The 19,088-nt window shown below is 47.7% G+C and overlaps 2 protein-coding genes across 7 annotated transcripts in view; one reads left to right on the top strand and one right to left on the bottom strand.

Annotated features, from left to right (window-relative positions):
- LOC147706586 (uncharacterized) overlaps positions 1-19,088 on the top strand; it is a 487,499-nt gene that overhangs the window by 303,217 nt on the left and 165,194 nt on the right. The gene's annotated exons all lie outside the window — the stretch shown is intronic.
- The window catches only part of LOC147706587 (cell adhesion molecule CEACAM6-like), a 139,158-nt gene that overhangs the window by 93,203 nt on the left and 26,867 nt on the right, over positions 1-19,088 (bottom strand). For 2 of the 6 annotated variants that reach the window (XM_086933076.1, XM_086933079.1), the window contains exon 2: positions 9,280-9,395. The exons of the other annotated variants lie outside the window; for them this stretch is intronic. The gene's annotated coding sequence lies outside the window, so the exon portion shown is untranslated. The remainder of the gene's footprint in view (positions 1-9,279; positions 9,396-19,088) is intronic. 6 annotated transcript variants of the gene reach the window in all.

Here is a 19,088-nt window from a genome sequence, read left to right on the forward strand (position 1 = left end):
AAATACAGTGGCCTCCAGGGGAAGACCAAACCATAAGCTAAAAATGGAATGCGAACTGCAAGGGAGAATGGCACTCAGACCAGAAGAACCAGAGGAGCCGGGGACACAAAGAGCACAAGAGACACGAGGAACCACCCATGGTAAGTACCCAGGAACCCCATGGAGGCTGTGTGCAGAGTGTAAACATAGCTGAGTGACCAATGGAAGTCACTGGAGAAGTAGCAATTGCAGCTTTGCAGAAGAAGGACCCTTCCCAGAGAACCCTGAAGAATTACCTTGGAGGATGGAAGGTTGGTGAGCCACCATACCCGAGGATGCCCCTGGAACCAGGTTACCTACACCAGTGAAATTAGGTTCATAGCAGTGAAAAGATGTCAGAAACCTCCGCAGAGGACAATGAAAGACTAAGAAAAACATGCCTCTGGAGAAGACAATGAAGCAGTCCAGTGGTATCCAAAGGTGTATTCTGAAAGTGAAGAACCTGTAAGCAGAGGGAACAGAGCTTATGCCACTCAGACATGACCAGGAGGGACAAAGACACAATGCCCACAGATGTTGGGTGGTTCAGAAGAGTCGGCTGTGACCTTGTCTCTGAAGCTGTGAGGACCAGGCAATGCTCAGGAAGACCAGGAGCCGTGCACAAGCTATCCCATGTTGGATGTCAGTGACCGGGCAGTCAGTATCCAGCGGGAGCACCAATAAGTCTTGGTAGCTGCAACTGGAGTGGATGACATAGAAGGAGCAATGTTGGAACCAGCAAAGTCCAAGAGACTCATCAACAGAAAGAGAGGCGGAGCAGGCCCTGAGCAATCAGGAGAGCCCACTGAAGGAATTGAAGACCTTCAGGAGGACCCATAGGCGAAGGGCAAAGTAGCATCTCCCCAAGGAAGAAGGCCTACTGTGCAGAGGATGTGATGAGGACGCTGATCTTGGAGGGAAGAGATATTGGAGGCTAGAGCTTCTTGTAGCCCGAGATCTCTGGAGTGCAGATCCACCAAGTCTTGGGAAGGGCAAGTCAACACAGTGACCAGGGGTTTGGCCCCAGCGGTTTGGACGAGGGACATTGTCGTAAAAATTGCAGAGAGGACAAGTCAGGCCTAGAGGGGGTTGCAGAACCACCACTTGTGTTGCTGAACCTCATGAAGTCTGTAGGACGATTGGAGCAGCAGACCTCTCAGCTTCACTGCAGTGCCTACAAAGGCTGGGGAGTGACTCCTTTACTCCAAGGGAGAATTCTTCGGGTGTCCTTGATTCCCACAGGTCTGTTGAAGAACCTGGAAGAAACTGGAATCAGTGTCGGGGTATGATTCCATCATGTTCGATGCCAAACTTACTGGGTTCAGGGCAGCCACTATATAGTTAGAAATCTCATAATGACTGATGTTCACTATATGTATTTAAATGGGCGCCAATACTTACAATGCCTGGAAAATCAACTCCAGGGTTGTAGAGGTGTCTTACTCAAGTAGGAGCATCCTCACACTTTTTACCAAGCACCCTTTGCCATAGGGGTGACTTATAGTTTTTAAGTGCAGTGACCTCAGATATAAGGAAACATATCTGTTGTGAGAGGTGCAAGCACCAACTTACACAGTCTTTTATGGCAGGCCTGTAGTCACAGTTTACGTGGGCTTCCATGGGTTGCACAATACATGTTGCAGCCCATGGGAGATATCTAGTGTACCTATGCTTTTGGTACCTTTGTACCATTTACTAGGGACTTACAAGGGTGCACAAGTAGTCAAGTGTGGATGTACAAAAGTACTTACCAAAGTCAATTAAGGGAGAAAGTGCAGTGACTGAGGTTCTAATTAGCAGGATCCCAGTCAGACTGGGTGAAAAACACACTGACACCAAACAAAAAGTGGGGGTAACCATCAAACCAGATCCTACTTTCCTACAGTAGGTAGGTCTGAGGAATAATGTATTCGGACCAGGCAGGCGGGCAGAAGTTGAACACCTGCATTTCCATCCTCAAATGGTCCCAAGTCTGTTGCCGAAAGCCATGTAGCATAGTGCATTCCCACAATAAATGAAAATGTCATAGTCCTGCTCCCTACATCTCCAGCTTCTCAACTCTGGGCTAAGGAGGGCTTTATACAGTTTCCAGACCAGAGCCAGTAATGAAGAATGTTTTAATAGCTGTTCTTTAGCTGAACCTCATTCAATCCCTTGTTGTAGTCCGCCATGAGTGTATTCGAGTAATCTTCGAGGAATTCTGAATTGAGTTGTGTGTTCCCATCATTAGTGCATTGGGGATGATGTGGTAGAACAGCAGAGATCAATCAATTTGGTGCATAGTTCCACAAAAACCCCACTCTTCAAAAACGTCAGTAAGCCTTAGGACAATTGATGCTTTAAGGTACTGTTAAAGAGAATACTGGCATTATGGCAAATTCAACGATTTTTCCAGAGTGACCAGCAGATCTGTTCCCTTCCTGTTGTAATGGCTGCTTTGCGCCATATCAGAGTGTAGGTGGCCAAATACTTTCACCAACTTGGACTCTGTGTCATGCACACTGAGAAGCATGTACGATTGGGTTGGAAAGCGGGGTGATTCAGGTTCATGAAGTATAATATGTGGCTAGGTCCTCACTCTCATGTAAAATAAGGCAATCTAGAAAAACCCAAAAGCATGTAGCTTTGAAGGTGGGCAGAATATAGTTTGAGAGGGCCAATTGCTGCGCCAACCAGTAGCATTTTAAATGTGATAATCAGAGTCCACCCCTCTCATTAAAAGAATATAACTTGGATACCTTTAATCTGTTTATTCGATCCCCAGATAAAAAGGAAATGGCGCAAAAGATGGCCCTAAGGTGAAAGGGAAAATAAATAGAGGCAGCATTCAATAGATATAGTTGAATTTGGGGGCACATTCATCTTGATAACCTGAACCTTCCCCCATAGGGACAGATTCAAGTTGGAACACCTTTGGAATCACATTTAGTGATATAAATAATTGGCTGGATATTGTTAATCCCCATATTGTACAGGCTCTGATTTATACATATCCCTTTGGCAAGCTTGCAGCCTATGCCCATCCTCTCCATGATCCAAAAAAGATAACCCCAATCAACACTGTCAAAGGCCTTTTCTGTATCAAAGGAAAGGAGGGCCTTTTCATCTATGTTTCCCTCACCTGCCAGAGTGTTAGAACTGGGGTCTCTATATGGCAATGGTATGCACCTTTGTCCAAAGAGGGACACTTGCTTCTAAGTCAGGGAAAGTGCATTACACTCCTGGATAACCCCTGCTCACCCCCTTGGGAGCTTGGCACAAGCAGACAGGATTATCTCAGAGGCAGTGTGTAAAGCATTTGTGAACACATACAGTAATACAGTGAAAACACAACAGATGGACACCACACAGGTTTTATAAAAATAAGAATTCTTTATATAGACTTATCACAAGACCGTAAACGACAAAAATCTACAATACTGTCATCAATAATCATTCTTCACGATGGTAGATATGGTTCAAAAATAGGTTATTCACTTAAAAGCAGTCTTTAGCAACAGATAACTTCAATGGGAGTTATCACAACGTCAAGGTCAAAGAAATCCCAAAATACGGGGAGGCCGCGAGGTGTGCGGCGTTGGGCCCAGAGTCAAAACAGACCCACAGAGAACAGCAATTTGGAAAAGCCAAACCAAAGACAGCTCAAGGCATCTGGGAGGTGCGGCTTCGTTAGCGCATTGCGATGTCAGTTCCTTGCTTCGGGGGAGATGATGCATCGGTGTCCTGGATGCTGGCGCAGGCAGGGGAGGCGTTGGTTCCCGACCGGAGAGGAGGTGACATCACGATGATGCCGAAACCATGGTTCTGTACGATATCACGATCTCGATGAATTCTTGACCACCCACGTCAACAATCGTCTCCGCGATGATGTTGGCTTCGGACCTATGTTGCAAGTCGGAGCAGCGCTCATGGCTATGGAAGGCTTACAATGTCGTTTACTGGCGCTGATGTGGCAAGGCGGGCAGCGTCAGGTCTATGTTGCACGTCGGAGCGGAACTCATCGCTTTGATGCAGAGGACGGCGTTGCTCGCCGGCATCGGTGTTGCGAAATTCCTTCTGTAGCAGCTAGAACAGCAAGTTCCAGAAGCAGACAAACAGAGGGGGTGAAGTCTGGTATCCCTGAGACTTTGGTCAGGAGGCAAGCTCAAATCAAGCCCTTGGAGTAATATTCTGCAAGATGATGAAAGTTCTTAAAAAGTTCCTTCTCCTTTCCTTGGCAATAAAGAAACCACTGCAGGCGAACCCAGCAAACAGCACACTGGCAGAGGGGCAGTCCAAACTCCTGCAGCTTCCTTGGTTCTTCTCCTCGGCAAAGGTTCATCTTGTGTTCCCAGAAATGATCTAAAATCTTGGGGTTTGGGCACCAATATTTATACTAGCAAATCCTTTGTCCTCTGAAGGCAGAGGTTCCTGTACCTAGTCCTAACCAGTTCTGTACAGTCCTGCAGCACTTTGTTTACATGGCTCCTTCTTTCCTTTGGCAGGGTGGGCCAGGGTCATCAGACATATCACTGGAGGTGGAGCCAGCATTGTGGAAGGCAGGCGCAGTCCTATTCAGACCAAGGTGCTACTCCTCCCACCACTCTACATGCAAATGGATCTATTCAGCCCTGTGCTGACTTACCCTGTCTCCTGGAGCCACACCAGCCCCTGTCATTCATAATACCAGTTATACAATACACAACCTAGCAGAGGCAGGCTAGATGGTTAGGTAAAAAAATACCTACTTTCTAAAAGTGGTATTTTCAAACACAGAATGTAAAAACCAACTTTACTAAAATATGTATTTTATCATTCTGAGTTCAGGGATTCTAAATTCGAATTTCCACCATGTTCCCTGGGTCAGTTAAGATTATAAGATGTTATAATCAAACTGCCCATTCAGGCCTATGGGGGCAGGGAGCCTTGCAACAGTAAGTAAGAGGTAGGCCATGCCCTACCTCTTACATACAATGCAACCTGCCCGTGGGCCTACCTTATGGGTGTCTGATAAGTAAAAAAGGGAAGGTTTAGAGACTGACAATAGGGTGCACTTGACAAGTCGACATGGCAGTACTAGACTGCACACAGGCTCTGCAATGGCAGGCCTGAAACACACCTTGCAAGCTGCTTCTGTGGGTGGCACAACCAGTGCTGCAAGCTCGCCGGCAGCATTTGATGTACAGGCCCTGGGCACCGTGGTGCACTGTACTAGTGTCTGACAAGTAAATCAAATAAGCCAAACATGGAGTCCATAATCCATTCTTCAATTTAACATTGGGAGCACTTGCACCGTGGCACTGAATAGCAGTGGCACAGTGCCCAAAGCATCTAACTAGCAAAACATATCAAAAACAGAGGAGGCAATCAGTGAAAAATGGAAGGGAGACTCACACCAATGGTAGAAGGTCTAACACATGCCCCCTCCACCTGATATGTGGGGAGAACTACCCTTCCCCTTGTGCGATGCCTCTTTAAAAGAGCTATGTTCAGTGTGCGGAGTAATCCTTGTACTACTTGAAATAACTTTCCCCAAATAGAGGCAGGAATCTACAATATCAAGTTTTTCAGAACCAATGCCCCAAGCAAAATTACAGACTTTTCTATTTGTACCTCATTTCATAATTAAAACATTACTTTTCGAAAAAGTAATCTTCAAAAATTGTGCAGTCGTATAATTCTGCAGTTTTTTATTCAAACCAATAGGTGTCAGGCCCATAATTACAATGCCATCTGCGTACATAAGGCAGGGAAATGAGCGGCCACCTATCTTTGGAGCACCTCCTTCCATTAAGGGAAAATAATCTCGTAAATCTCTTACATATAAAGAGGACAGAAGAAGTGCTAATAGGCAACCTTGCTTCAAGCCATTTTCTGTAGTGATTACTGAAGATAGGCCCTGAGTTCCCCCCATTAGTACCTGACACCATGTTTGTGAGTGTAGGGCTATAACTGAAGATAACAGAGTTGAAGGCACCCCCATTTTATTTAGCTTTTCCCAAAGAAGTGGCCCATCTACCTTATCAAAAGCAGTAGAAAAGTCTATAAATGCCACATAGATGTTCTTTCTGCGAAAAACAGTGTATGTCTCTTCTATTAGTTTCAACATACTGATGTTGTCTAGGGTGGAATGTTTTTTTTCTGAACCCTGCTTGCTCAATGGGGAGAATTTTCTCCTCTACAACCCAATCAGTAAGATTGTCAAGAATACTGCGAGCAAATATGTTCCTAACTGCGTCTAATAAGGCTATTTGCCGGTAGTTACCTAGGAAATGTCTTTGGCCGTTTTTGTACAGCAGGATTAGGATACTACCGGACCATGCAGATAACAATATTCAAACAAAGGGATAAGACATGTAGCCCATAGTGTTGGCTCTTTTTTAATAATTGACAAAGGGATTTCGTCAGGACCCATTGCTCCTGAGGCTCTCATTATTTTAATGAGTCCAATGTCTTCCCCCTTTGAGGGAGCATTATTGTAAGCAGAAATTTTTGTGGGATTCATTAAAAAGAGGTCAGACCAAAAGGAATTAGGATTTGCGGAGTAAAGGGCTAATAGGTAAGTTTTCCATTCTTTTTCATTTATTAGAATGGGAAGAGATTTAATTCTAGAAACGGAACTTTCCACAATTATTTCCCAGTAAAGTTTTGAATATTCTTTTGAAGCAGCTTCAGTTAATTGAACCCATTCATAATCTTCCTTTTTTTTTTTTAAGGAGCGTTTTTTCTGTTGTCTTTTCCTCTAATAAACCTATTAGTCTTTTTTGTTCAGGGGAATAATTCAAGAAGTGAGCCCTCACTAATTTGTTTAATTCCGTATTTATTTGAAGTAATGGATTTAAACCTGGTCTTTGTCTAATTATTGGATGACTGAATTTACAGGACATGACCATACTGTTTATGCTATGGCTAAAAGTTTGGGGGTGGTCTAGATCTTCTGATACTATGAACTGCTGATTTCCTATTAAAATAGTTAAAGACTGTTTAAGTTTTAAAACGGCTAGAGTCTTCCAGTAAATTCTGTTTTTTGTTTTATTGAAAGCTACCACTTTATCCTTAAAATTCCAAGAGCTCCCCCAACACAAGACAACTCTATTTTTGAACCAATCACCATAGGGTCACTGAATTGATTATCTAAAATGTCCATATAGGATAACCTATTAACCCCTTGGCTGCTGGGGCTATTCCCCTGCTGTGCTGCGGGGCGGGGGCTAGCACAGCGCCCCTATGCTGAGCTCATCATGAGGCACAGTGCTCCTGTGATCATGACAAGCTGAGCTCGTCACAACCACGCCCATTTAATGGAATGCTCAGCACAGTGGGAGAATTAGCCCAGAGTGCGAGCTTTCCACGGGTCATGACGAGCTCAGCTCGTCATGAGCACCGGAGCACCGTGGCTCATGACGAGCTCAGCTCGTCATGGGCGTGGGAGGGGTTAAAAAGATCTGCTGAGGCAATTACATAATCAATAATGTAGCCACTATTTGGTGCCTTATGTGTATTTTTATCTGGGATATATTTTCCTAGTTTCCCATTGACTATCAAAAATGCAAATTTCTTAAGCCTTCGAGGAAAACTGTTCCTCTTTTATCGGTTTGGTTTTGATTTCAGAATTGAGCAGGCGGGATATTTAGTGCTTCATCCTTATTGGAATTAGCAAAAAGCCCCATACTATGGGTGGAAACCTTAGCATTGAGGTCTTCAACCAATATTAGGTTCTTACATTCTGAGTTTTCCAGGATAGATGAGACAAAGGCAAACAGATCTTTTAGTAAATATGTATTGGATAAGCTTGATGGAATGTATGCATTTACAATTAGATGGGACTCAGAATTAACAGAATCTTCCTTGGTCTCTAGCTTAATCGACTGAAATAGATTGGAGGCATGTGGTATTGTTTTATATATCCATTTGAGGCTTGATCTAAGCAGGATAGCGATGCCTACTTTCTCATGTCCCCTGCTCACCTGGAGCACATAGTAGTCTTCCATGGACCAATTTGTTAAAATCCAGGACTCCTGAATACATATTATATCGGCATTCTGTTCTTTCAAGAATAACAATTTGTTTTTGTTTGTGCTTAAGGAGATCAGTTTAAGGCCCATGCTAAGAAGAGTTCCCGAATCTTAGGCCAACTGACCTATTTACATTGAGAGCACCTGCCACCCAACTCCATTTCTTGTTTTCATCATCTACAGTTAATACATGACTATCTTTTTCTCTGGTTGAAGGGAGACCCTCCTTCCATCCTTACTGAGAGAGACCTGTAATACCCTTTCTCTCTCCAAATGGAGTGAATCAAAGGACAATAGGTCTTGTATGGTGGAAAACTGCCTATTCATGGGCTCTTTTTTCAGGAGATTTCTCCTCATTAGGGACCGGATACTGCAGCACCGTAGTTTATCAGAATTTGTCATAATTAAATGGGAAGTCACCTTAGAACCAAATGTCACTCTGGTACCTCCAAGGTTGCCATATTTTAAAACTTGAACCAAAGCCAAATCACAACTCTGGATCATTTGTAGATCGTATATTTCACCAAAACAACTCAATAGATAAGACCTATTCATATAAAGCTCACAATCAAAAATAAAAACAAAATACAACAAATGAGTTACAGAAGACTGAAGGCTAACATTGGAGTCTCCCATAGACACATTTCTAGAATGATAGGTCACATCACTGCTCATAGCAGATGAAAATAGCACAGTGTTAGGATTCAGACTACATTTTGCCCCCGCTGCAATACTTAAATTTAAAATAGTAGCTTCTTGTGACACCGAGATTGCACTACTAGAGTTCAACAGTAGTGAGTTAAAGTCCACTGGAGAAACTTCCACTTGAACTTCTTCCCTCTTCTGATCATTTAGAGCAGGGATCGGAGGCAAAGGTAAATTTATATTAGGGTCAAAACGGATTTGTTTTGCCCTTTTTTTCTTAATCCTCCGGATTTTTCTCCTTTTTGTTTTCTCCTTTCTGCCAGCAGAATTTTTTTCCATTTTTTGAGGACTTTTCTTCTGGTGAAATATGAGCAGTTTTTGATTCCTTCATAGTAAGATGAACAATTTTATAAGCCATGTTTTTTAAAAAAAAATTGAAAAACTTTACGTCCTAAATTAATTTTGCCCTTTTCTGTGATCAAAAGGGGCGAATTAGCAGCCAGCAACATAGAGGCCTCAGAATCGAAGAATTGCTGTAGCGAAAAAAAGGCTGAGATTTATCAAATAAGTCAACAATTTTTTTTATCTTTATGTTTTTTTAGGAACCCAGGGGCGTACCCACCTGAATACCAAAGCTGCGATAGTTCGGATAAAAAACAGCTAGTTTGGGTAGATTTCATTCGGTTCAAATTAGGTGCCTGAAGGTGTAGAGGAGGGCTCTCTAGCAAAGAGTTAGGCCTATAAGAGAAAGGAAGGGAAACTTTACTGTTAGGCTGTATATGACCTGAAATTATTGATTTAGTCAATGACAAAAGTGAATCCAAATTATAATCTGAATTGTTTGCAGACCTTTCCATAAGAGCTAAAATAGAGGATAAAACTCTTTGCAGGCAAAATAAGGATTCAGACATCAATATTTCACATCAAGATCCTTATTTGGAGGGTCGGAACCCAGAGGGAAATCAGAAGTGATAGATGCTCTTGAGTTTAATAAGCCCGCTCCACAAGGCGTACTACTGAAGAGTTGCATTTTAATAGAAGGACCCGGAAGGTGGTGTCTGGGAGTGGCTCTGTTCGGTATTCTGTCTTTCAGCGGTCTCTAAGCCGATCTGTTCTTTAAACTGCCCTTTCAGCTGTCTGAGACTGACTCTGTTACCTATCCTGTCCTCACAGCTGTCTGAGAGTGGCTCTGTTCTGTAAACTGTCCTTACAGCTGTCTGAGAGTGGCTCTGTTCCTTAACCTGCCCTTTCAGCTGTCTGAGAGTGTCTTTGTTCTTTAGCCTGTCCTTTCAGCTGTCTGAGAGTGGCTCTGTTCTTTAACATGTCCTTTCAGCTATCTGAGAGTGGCTCTGTTATTTATCCTGTCTTTGAGGTGTCTGAGAGTGGCTCTCTTCTTTTGCCTGCCATCTCAGCTGCCTGAGAGTGGCTCTGTTCTTTCACCTGTCCCTTCAGCTGTCTGAAAGTGGCTCAGTTCTTTAACCTTTTGTTTCAGCTGTCTGCGAGTGGCTATGTTCTTTAACCTGTCCTTTCAGCTGTCTTAAAGTGGCTCTGTTACCTAACCTGTTCTTTAAACTGCCCTTTCAGCTGTCTGAGAATGGCTCTGTTCATTAACCTACCCTTTCAGCTGTCTGAGAGGGACTCTGTTATCTATCCTGTCATTTCGGCTGTCTGAGAGGGACTCTTTTATCTATCCTGTCATTTCAGCTGTCTGAGAGTGGTTCTGTTCTTTAACCATTTCATTTCAGCTGTCTTAGAGTGACTCTGTTACCTATACTGTCCTTTCAACTGTCTGAGAGTGGCTCTGTTCTTTAAGCTGCTCTTTCAGTTGTCTGAGAGTGTCTCTGTTATCTATCCTCTCTTTTCAGCTGTCTGAGAGTGGCTCTGTTCTTTATCCTGCCCTTTCAGCTGTCTGAGAGTGACTCTTTTATCTACCCTTTCCTTTCAACTGCCTGATAGTGGCTCTTTTCTTTATCCTGTTCTTTAAGCTGACTGAGAGTGCCTCTGTTCTTAACACCTTGTGTGCTCATGACGAGCTCAGCTCGTCATGAGGCAGGGTGGCGTGGTGCTCATGACAAGCTGAGCTCGTCATGACCACTGCGGCACTCACACGCGGGGCTATTTCCACTGCTGTGCTGAGCGTTCCACGGAAACAGGTGTTGTCATGACGAGCTCAGCTCGTCATGAGCACAGCGCCACCGTGCAGCGTGACGAGCTGAGCTCGTCACGAGCACCGTGGCGCCACACGCGGCCCCTCTCCCGCGCACCGTGGGGGAATTAGCCCCGCTGAGAAGGGGTTAAACCTTTCCTTTCAGCTGTCTGAAATGGCTCTGTTCCTTATCCTGTTCTGTCAGCTATCAGAGAGTGGTTCTGTTCTTTATCCTGTCCTTCCAGTTGTCCGATACTGGCTCTGTTCATAATCCTGTGTTTCAGGTGTCTGTGAGTGGCTCTGTTCTTTCACCTGTACTTTCAGCTGTCTGCGAGAGGCTTTGTTCTTTAACCTGTTGTTTCAGCTGTCTGAGAGTGGCTCTGTTACTAATCCTGTCCTTTCAGCTGCTGGAGAGTGACTCTATTCTTTACACTGTCCTTTCAGGTGTCTGAGGGTGACTCAGTTACCTATCCTGTCCTTTCAGCTGTCTGAGAGTGACTCTGTTACCTGTTGTTTCCTTTTAGCTGTCTGAGAGCGTCTCTGTTACCTATCCTGTCCTTTCTGCTGTCTGAAAGTGTCTCTCTTCTTTATCGTGCCTTTTCAGCTGTGTTTCTATTCCTGTCTTTTCAGCTGTCTGAGAGTGACTCTTTTACCTATCCTGTCCTTTCAGCTGTCTGAGAGTGGCTCTGTTCTTTATCCGGTCTTTGAGCTGTCTGAAACTGGCTCTGTCGTTATCCTGTCTTTCAGCTGTCTGAGAGTGGCTCTGTTCTTTATCCTGTCTTTGAGGTGTCTGAGAGTGGCTCTCTTCTTTTGCCGGCCCTTTCAGCTGCCTGAGAGTGGCTCTGTTCTTTCACCTGTCCCTTCAGCTGTCTGAGAGTGGCTCTGTTCTTTAAACTGCCCTTTCAGCTGTCTGAGACTGACTCTGTTACCTATCCTGTCCTCACAGCTGTCTGAGAGTGGCTCTGTTCTGTAAACTGTCCTTACAGCTGTCTGAGAGTGGCTCTGTTCCTTAACCTGCCCTTTCAGCTGTCTGAGAGTGTCTTTGTTCTTTAGCCTGTCCTTTCAGCTGTCTGAGAGTGGCTCTGTTCTTTAACATGTCCTTTCAGCTATCTGAGAGTGGCTCTGTTATTTATCCTGTCTTTGAGGTGTCTGAGAGTGGCTCTCTTCTTTTGCCTGCCATCTCAGCTGCCTGAGAGTGGCTCTGTTCTTTCACCTGTCCCTTCAGCTGTCTGAAAGTGGCTCAGTTCTTTAACCTTTTGTTTCAGCTGTCTGCGAGTGGCTATGTTCTTTAACCTGTCCTTTCAGCTGTCTTAAAGTGGCTCTGTTACCTAACCTGTTCTTTAAACTGCCCTTTCAGCTGTCTGAGAATGGCTCTGTTCATTAACCTACCCTTTCAGCTGTCTGAGAGGGACTCTGTTATCTATCCTGTCATTTCGGCTGTCTGAGAGGGACTCTTTTATCTATCCTGTCATTTCAGCTGTCTGAGAGTGGTTCTGTTCTTTAACCATTTCATTTCAGCTGTCTTAGAGTGACTCTGTTACCTATACTGTCCTTTCAACTGTCTGAGAGTGGCTCTGTTCTTTAAGCTGCTCTTTCAGTTGTCTGAGAGTGTCTCTGTTATCTATCCTCTCTTTTCAGCTGTCTGAGAGTGGCTCTGTTCTTTATCCTGCCCTTTCAGCTGTCTGAGAGTGACTCTTTTATCTACCCTTTCCTTTCAACTGCCTGATAGTGGCTCTTTTCTTTATCCTGTTCTTTAAGCTGACTGAGAGTGCCTCTGTTCTTAACACCTTGTGTGCTCATGACGAGCTCAGCTCGTCATGAGGCAGGGTGGCGTGGTGCTCATGACAAGCTGAGCTCGTCATGACCACTGCGGCACTCACACGCGGGGCTATTTCCACTGCTGTGCTGAGCGTTCCACGGAAACAGGTGTTGTCATGACGAGCTCAGCTCGTCATGAGCACAGCGCCACCGTGCAGCGTGACGAGCTGAGCTCGTCACGAGCACCGTGGCGCCACACGCGGCCCCTCTCCCGCGCACCGTGGGGGAATTAGCCCCGCTGAGAAGGGGTTAAACCTTTCCTTTCAGCTGTCTGAAATGGCTCTGTTCCTTATCCTGTTCTGTCAGCTATCAGAGAGTGGTTCTGTTCTTTATCCTGTCCTTCCAGTTGTCTGATACTGGCTCTGTTCATAATCCTGTGTTTCAGGTGTCTGTGAGTGGCTCTGTTCTTTCACCTGTACTTTCAGCTGTCTGCGAGAGGCTTTGTTCTTTAACCTGTTGTTTCAGCTGTCTGAGAGTGGCTCTGTTACTAATCCTGTCCTTTCAGCTGCTGGAGAGTGACTCTATTCTTTACACTGTCCTTTCAGGTGTCTGAGGGTGACTCAGTTACCTATCCTGTCCTTTCAGCTGTCTGAGAGTGACTCTGTTACCTGTTGTTTCCTTTTAGCTGTCTGAGAGCGTCTCTGTTACCTATCCTGTCCTTTCTGCTGTCTGAAAGTGTCTCTCTTCTTTATCGTGCCTTTTCAGCTGTGTTTCTATTCCTGTCTTTTCAGCTGTCTGAGAGTGACTCTTTTACCTATCCTGTCCTTTCAGCTGTCTGAGAGTGGCTCTGTTCTTTATCCGGTCTTTGAGCTGTCTGAAACTGGCTCTGTCGTTATCCTGTCTTTCAGCTGTCTGAGAGTGGCTCTGTTCTTTATCCTGTCTTTGAGGTGTCTGAGAGTGGCTCTCTTCTTTTGCCGGCCCTTTCAGCTGCCTGAGAGTGGCTCTGTTCTTTCACCTGTCCCTTCAGCTGTCTGAGAGTGGCTCTGTTCTTTAAACTGCCCTTTCAGCTGTCTGAGACTGACTCTGTTACCTATCCTGTCCTCACAGCTGTCTGAGAGTGGCTCTGTTCTGTAAACTGTCCTTACAGCTGTCTGAGAGTGGCTCTGTTCCTTAACCTGTCCTTTCAGCTGTCTTAGAGTGACTCTGTTACCTATCCTGTCCTTTCAACGGTCTGAAATTGGCTCTGTTCTTTAAACTGCCCTTTCAACTGTCTGAGAGGGACTCTGTTATCTATCCTGTCCTATCAGCTGTCTGAGAGGGACTCTGTTACTTTTTTTATTTTTATTGTTTTATTTTTTAGATTTATTAAAAACATTTTCACATAGGATAACCATCCTATCCTGCTCACGTAATCTAGGCTTGTCACGTCCTTTAAGATAGTACGGTTAAGAACACACTCCTCTGTGTTCCAAACCCTATGCCACAAAAGTACAGGTTGTACCTTAATAATATCTTCAATGTATGGCTGACCAAATTCCGTGTGGCAAATATAAGTAGAGACACTCTCTGGTACAACTAGAAGGTATCTCATTTTTTTTATTTTTTTGTAAATTTGTTTTTATTGCAGAATTAGAAACCACAGAATAAAAAATGGCTCAACCAGTCCACACGTAATGTCCCCCCGTTCAAGCATTAAAACGTAAACCATACACAGCCATTCAGCCCGCATCCCGGAGGCCGGGCGGCGTAGTACCTTAAATAGCAGGAAGGCATCACGGTGAATGTCCCATTGGGACAATGGTCAAAAGATAATTTTACGTATCTGCATTTTACCCCCCCACCCACAACAAATAACATCGTCAGCCATCCCACATATGCAGGTCGTTGCTACCATCCGCCTCTTGACCCGCCCCGCGCACTGTTGGGCCCTCCATACTTGACCCGCGCCCCTTGCCTCCTCCGCGCATCACCCACGCCCCACAGGCCCTTCCCAGCACAGTGTCGCCATCGCGGTCTCCCAACCTCCTGGCTTCCGGCCCACCCCGAACTCCCACTCAACAACCCCCCAGTGTCCCCACCCCAGCAACTGCTGATGGAGTGTGTCCCGTCCTGATGTGTAGTATGGATCCCGCTACAGTGTCAATGACAACTCTGAGTTAGTACGCCTCGCAGTGTCCACAGGTCCCAGTCACTCAGTCCTCCTCTTCCACTAAAGAGTCGCGCAAGGCTTGCACCACCAATTCCCACGCACGCGCTGCATCCAAGGCTTTCTCATTACCAAGCTTGACAGCCTGTTTCATTCGGAGCACACTCTCACACTCAGACCACCGCAACAATTCATTCTTCCACCTCCTCACTGACGGCCCGCTCCTAGACTTCCAATGCCACGAGATCTCTCTTTGTGCCAGTATCAGGCCCAAGTCAATAAATTTGCTCGTCACCTTAGTGTGCTTGGTGTGCGGGAACCAGAGCAACAGGCACGCCGCCATGTCGAAGTCCACCTCCCTGTCGGTCACATCGTTTAGGAGGTCCCCCACCTCTGCCCAATAGGCCTCCAAATGCGGACAACCCCAAAACAAATGGTCCATGTCCGCCTCCGGAGACGAACACCTCGGGCACCGCGCGTCCTGCACCTGAAAGTACCGCCGTATTTTTTCCGGGGTCAGATAGGCCCTATGTAGCACAAAGAAATGCACTTGTTGGAAACGCGCATTCCTCGTGCCTTTCCATGTGCGCCGCAGAATGTGGCTCCACACCGTGTCTGGGATGGGCCTGCCCACGCTCTCCTCCCATTTAGCTTTGTGCCCCTGGAGCGGTTCCAGTCCCTCGTGTAACATCCTGTTATGGAGGCAGGTCACAGCCTTAAAGGTGCCCGCCGCCATCACCACATACTGGCACGCCATAGTCGTGTCCGGTTCTATGAGCCCACCTTTCCAGTGCTTCTGTATAGCTGCTACCACCGCCGCATGCAAGAGGAACCCCCCGTCAGACAGCCCGAACTGCTCCTGAAGCACCCCGAAGGGCACCAAGGTCCCGTCGACATACAGGTCTCCCACCACCTGAAGACCCGCCTCCTCCCATTCTAGCAATGAGGACCAATCGCCCCCGTGTGGTAGGGCCGTCAACATGCCAATCGGGATTTCTGGTGCATAAGGCCGAGTCGCCCTCGCTCTCCTAAGACTCCTCTGCCAGCACTGCCTGAGCGTCCGTTCCTCCATTGTGAGGCCCCGCAGCTCCAGCCTCTGCTGCATGACGATATAAGACAGCACATGGCATTGGATCCCCAGCTCTCGGTCACCCTCCGGTCCCCTAAACACCCGGGCCACATGTTGCGTGCGAACCTGGAGCTGCGCCGCCAAGTAATACAGTTCAAAATCAGGAACAGCCATCCCCCCCTCAATCTTGGGGCGTAGCAACGTGCTCAGAGCCACTCTGCGGCGGCCATGTCCCCACAGAAAACCAATAATCATCGTCCTCAAATCCCTAAAGACCCTCTGAGGAATCCAAATGGGCAACGTCCTGAAGTAGTACAGGAGGCGGGGGAGCGCCACCATTTTCAAGAGAGCAATCCTACCCAGTACCGTCAGCGGAAGGGTCGACCAAAAGGACATGCTGCCCCTCAGCGCCCGAACGCACCGACCAATGTTGCCTTCTAATAGGTCCGTGGTCGCATGGTAGATTCGGACTCCCAGATAAGTGAAACAAGAAGGCTCCCAGACTACCCCTAGGTCACGAGCAGGGCCGGGCGTCTCCGCTCTCAGCGGAAATACACAGGTCTTCGCCCAGTTGACTTTAAAGCCCGACAACTGGCCAAACTCCGATAACAGGTCCATCGCTCCCTCCAGGGCCCGCTCTGTGTCGTCTAAGTACAGCAACAGGTCGTCCGCATATAGCGAGATGTGATGTAGCCGCCCGCCGCAATCTATCCCCGCGTATCTGTCACCTGTCCTGGCATGGACCGCCAAGGGTTCCATCGCCAGGGCGAACAGGAGGGGGGAAAGGGAGCACCCCTGTCTCGTGCCCCTGCCCACCGGGTACGCCGCAGACACCAAACCACCCAGGCGTACCCACGCCTTCGCTGAGGAGTACAGGACCCTTGTCCACCGGCGGAACCCATCACCTATGCCAAACCTCTCCTGCACCCCATCCAGAAAGACCCATTCCAAACTATCGAACGCCTTCTCTATGTCCACGGATAATACCGCTTGGGTCCCATCCTCGTCCAACATGGCGTCCATTATCCCCACCAGGCGGCGGACATTCATCGCCGTGCTCCTCGTGGGTATAAACCCCGCCTGATCCCTGTGTACCAAGCTCGTCATGTGTGGGGCCAGCCGGGTGGCCAGAATCCGGCTCAGGATTTTATAGTCCACCGTCAGCATGGACAACGGGCGATAGGACCTCACATCAGTCGCATCCCTGCCGGGCTTTAGAAGCGGCACTATCAAAGCCTCCCTCATGGACTCAGGCAAACCCCCCGACTCATAAGCCTCCGTATACACCACCAGCAGTCTGGGCGCCAAGCTGTCCACAAACTGTTGGTAGAATTCCACTGGTAACCCGTCCACCCCGGGTGTTTTATTCCGAGCCATATTTTTAATGGCCACCCGTATTTCAGTAAGCGTGATCGGACCGCCCAACTCTTTCGCGTCCTCCCCATCAAGGACTGGAAGCTGCCTCGCCTCTAGGTATTCCGCAATTTCCGGGGCCTCCACTCCCAACTGACTCTGGTACAATTGCTCATAATATACTCGAAAGCACTCCAACACCGCTGCTTGAGAATATACCGTCTCCCCCAGTGCGTTGTTAATGCTAAGGACCGGGCAGCCCCTAATTTCAGGGTTAGCGAGTCTGGCCAAGAGCGTGCCCACCTTGTCCCGCTCAGCATGCGCCCTAATCACGTATTGCCTGTAGTCGTAACACCTCAACCTTTCCGTTTCGGTGGCGACCACCTCCTTCGCTTCCAACAACCGGGCCTGTAAGTCTGGCCTGGCCGGCCTACGCCGCTCCAAGTCTCTCAGATTCTCCTCCGCCTTTGCAAGTGCATTCAACACAGTCGTACGAGCATTCGAAAACCGGCCCAGACATACCCCTCTCACCACCACTTTCATCGCATCCCATTCAGTGGACCTGCACGTGGCTGTACCCTCATTCTCGCCGAAGTAATTATGGATGCCCTGTTGGACAGCGTCACGAAACACTGAGTCCTCCAGCGTGTCTGGCCGGAGCCGCCATGTTGGGATTGCTGAGCGTTCCCGCTGCCACTGAATATGTACCAATAGGGGATTATGGTCCGAAATGGTTCTAGCCAGGTATTCTGTGTGTGATATCAATGGGGCCAAGGATCCGCCACAGAGCACTGAATCTATCCTCACATGTAGTGCATGGAGAGCTGAGTAAAAGGAATAGTCCCTGGTGTCCCTGTGCTGTTCCCGCCACACATCCCGCAACCCCCACCTGTCCTGCCAGTCCTTCCTGTGCATGGCCAACCTACGCACCAGGGAATCAACAAGGGGGGGGTGAGACCTATCCAATACCACATCCGTAATCGAGTTGAAATCCCCCCCAAGTACCACCGGGCCCGCTAGGAAAGAAGCCAGGGACCCGGAAAGGCCCTCGAAGAACCGGGCCTGATCAGCATTTGGCGCATACACACAACAGAGCACCACATCCCTACCATACAACCGCCCCTCCACCGCCACAAACCTACCCTCAGGATCCACCATTTGGTTCAGCACCTGAAACGGTATCCCCGCTCTCACCCAAATCAGTACCCCTCTGGCATAGGCTGAGTAAGTGGTGCCGAACACCTGGCCCCGCCATCTTTTTTGCAACGCAGCACATTCCTTTTTTGTCAGATGGGTCTCTTGTAGCATAGCAATCTGGACCCCCCTTCGTACCAGATATGCGTGCACCTTGTGGCGTTTGACCATGGTTCGTAACCCCCGGACATTCCACGTTAGGCATTTTAAATTAGGTAACGTCCCCATACCAGCAGCAAGCAGTCCAGGTCAAACACCTCCAGTTCACATCCCCACCGAAGCAGTTGCCCCCCCGAAAGAAACTCTAGAAAGAAAAACACCCCAAACCCCACTCCCCAGGACAGAGCCTACAAACCCAGTGTCAGCCCCAATCCAAACCTCAGACCAACCACACATTCCCGAACCTGTGGTCTCCACCACAGAAGGCCTTAAGGGCCCTAGGGGGGTGAGGTATCGCCGATCCCAGCTAGCGGAGCCCACGCCCCGCACTCCCATCCCGTCCTGCCCGCGTGGTACCCTACCCGGCAACCCGCCCATAACCAGCAGGATACCGCCCTACCATCAGATCATGTCCAAGTCTCAACACAGCCTCAACCGTGAAATATCCCATCAGAAGTCTGGGGGGTCACCACCGGCCCCTTCGAGCTTTCCGCTTCCGAAAGGTCCTCTCCTGTCCTGCTGCCCTCACCGCCAGAGTCCGACTCCACCAGTTCACTCTCCTGCTGCGACCCCGTGATGGCCGCTGTCGCGGCGAGCGCATCCCTC

Source organism: Lissotriton vulgaris, chromosome 7, assembly GCF_964263255.1.
Source record: "Lissotriton vulgaris chromosome 7, aLisVul1.2, whole genome shotgun sequence".
NCBI lineage: Eukaryota > Metazoa > Chordata > Amphibia > Caudata > Salamandridae > Lissotriton > Lissotriton vulgaris.